Below are 3,187 nucleotides of genomic sequence, written 5' to 3' on the forward strand. Positions count from 1 at the left end.
GAACTAGAACTGAACTAGAACTGAACTAGAACTGAACTAGAACTGATCTAGAACTGATCTAGAACTGATCTAGAACTGAACTAGAACTGAACTAGAACTGAACTAGAATTGAGCTGGAAAGCAAAATTGAACTAGGTTTAATAAAAATATGTAAAACTGAATATTAAAGTAAATTTTAAATTTTCGAAAATTTTGATTTTTGAAAATTCTGATTTATAAAAAATTAAAATTTTGGTAAATTTTACTATCGAAATAATGATAATGTTGTACCATTGGAAGTACGTTTTTATTAAAAACTGAAAAAATATAAATCTGGCAACGATTTTAAAATATATATGTGTATGAAATTTTTTAATTTTTTTTATTGCTCTTTTAATTGCCACTTATAGTCGTACGATTTTTATTTTTTAAACAAACACACGATATATAGAATAGAGTATATTAAGTTAAATGCCTTGTAAAGTGATCAATTTATTTAATCCACTCTCTCACTCTCCCTACAATACTATAAATTAAAATATATGTATACATTAATATTATGCATTTAATGTTATTTTTTTTTTTAGAAAAACAAGTTATTAATGGTACCTATAGGTACATAAATGTATACCAACCTATTTATTAAATCAAAAAGCACAGAGTAGCTCTGATTTTTCTTTTTTTTCAATATGTAAAAATTGTTTACTTTTCATACACAATTATTGTATTGGTAATTAGTAAATTGGAGGCAAATTAAAAATAATAAAGAGTATAAATTAACCAATAGTGTTGCCGGTTCAATCGGATGATGTTGCCTTGTAGTATTTTGTGGAAATACAAAAAAGCAAACCGGTGAAATTGTTGATTTCTTTCATAATATTTCACTAAGCAAATTGTAAGTTTATGCACAAGTATATGTGCGAATCACCGTAATATTTATGATTAATACGAGAGAGATTAATGTTATACGAATCTCCGAAAGCAATGTTCGTATTTATACTCTGTATAAAGTTGTATTTGAATACGTTTAGCATTTTTGTGTACTTTTTGTAATGTAAATATTTGCTTAACCTATTATCATATGATGTATTTCATGATTATTATTTCATGTAGTGTGAATGGATGTTGTCATCTTATCAATTTTGTTTTTTCCTAAATTACCTTATTAACAGGTATTAATAATCGGATGATATTTTGTAAGATTTACAGTTTACTTTTTATAGCGAGAGAGAGTTAAAGTTAAATAGAAATATAATAAAATCTATGAAATATTTTCAACAATTAACCTGTAGAGATCATTGTTTATAGTTTTTATACATAGCATTTCAAACTCCATAACTCCATTTAGATTTCGGATGCATATATCTGAAAAATGTTTCTTTGACTAGATATCAATGTATTTAATTTTCAATAAGACTAATCTATAGACTGTTTAATTGTTCTACTTCCGTCCTAGTTCAGTTTAAGTACAGTTTTAGTTCAGTTCTAGTTCAGTTTTAGTTCAGTTTTAGTTCAGTTTTAGTTTAGTTCTAGTTCAGTTCCAGTTCAGTTTAAGTTCAGTTCTAGTTCAATTCGAGTTCAGTTCTAGTTCAGTTCTAGTTCAGTTCTAGTTCAGTTCTAGTTCAGTTCTAGTTCAGTTCTAGTTCAGTTCTAAATCAATTTTAGTTAAATTCTTGCAATAGAAACATATGTGAAATGGACAACTAACATACAACAGGGCTTTACCCTGACATTTACATATAGGAGCTCTTTTGGGAAACACTTAACATTTTAGTATTAAGAACGCCATTTTTTTATAGAATATCAATAAAGGGTAACGTCCTACCTTAGTTGATTTTATATGGTGAAGAACTAAATTTTATTCACACTATTTTCCTCTATTTGTTTTATACAAATAAAAAATACCGGAGTTTTTTTATTTTACGAATGCAAACTATAAAAGAAAGGCGATAATAAACAAAACACAATGATGAACACGTCATAGAAAAGTAAAAACAAAAAACACACAGCAAAATGAATAAAAACCTAAAACACACCGGAGACTCATTTTTTACACTTTTTTAGGTTTTTTTCTTTTGGTCACACAAGTGAAAGTCATTGGCATTTAATTCATAGAAAATTTGCATAAACTACATATTAAATATTACAAAAACTAGCTAATGATATTTTAAATTAGTTTAAGGTATTTTTCCAGTAATTATTTCTTTATTTTTTTGCAAAAATTTACCACAGCCAAACTGGTATTAGGCAACAAAAAAAATTGTGGCAAAAAATCAATATTCGTTAACAATGAAATTTTGTAATTCTATTCGATAATTTTTAAGTTTTTAATTATTTTACTATTATAAATACACTAATAGGTATTTAATATAATAAAATTTCTTTTAAAACTTTAATATTTAATTGAAAAATATGAAATTTTGGCCCAAACGTGTTTTAGGTTGTAACTTTTTTCCTACTCATTACATTTAACACTTTTAATTTAATATTTTTTATACAATTTGTTGAAATTGTTAGTTCAAACTTTAATAAAACAATGATTTTTATCGGACATTTAATTTTTATAATTTTAATTATTAAAATATAAAAGAAATTACCGATCTTTTCACCACTCGGAAAAATAAATTTACAATAATGAATACTCGAGTATTTTTCTTTTCGTTTTGCAAATTTTTTTAAAAGATGTTGTCACTTGCTACAACAAATGCAAAAATTACAAAAACCACTGGTAAATTGTTTTTGTTAATGAGTTATGTTCTGTCACAGCTTGCCTGTTGTTTTTGTAACAGCAAATAATCTGTTTGGCTTGTGAGGTCACTTTTTATAAAACTGTTTTTGACATTATTGACTACCGAGTACCGACAAAAACGATTACCTTAATAATCAATAAGGTATCATTGTTAATGTAGTGCTTTTTCATCATAATTTTAAAAGCTCTAATTTATTTCTAGTCAATTTACTATAGTCGTGTCTAGAAAGTCTGGTCTAGACTAGATAGTTTAAAATATAATATAGATAGTCTAGACTTATTTTAGACTATAATCTAGCTTAAAGTTTAGATAGGTTAGACTATACCTTTACATATAGTCTAGTCCATAGTCTAGTATATAGTCTAGTCTATAGTCTAGTCTATAGTCTAGTCTATAGTCTAGTCTATAGTCTAGTCTATAGTCTAGTCTATAGTCTAGTCTATAGTCTAGTCTATAGT

This window comes from Lucilia cuprina, chromosome 6, assembly GCF_022045245.1.
Source record: "Lucilia cuprina isolate Lc7/37 chromosome 6, ASM2204524v1, whole genome shotgun sequence".
NCBI classification, from domain to species: domain Eukaryota; kingdom Metazoa; phylum Arthropoda; class Insecta; order Diptera; family Calliphoridae; genus Lucilia; species Lucilia cuprina.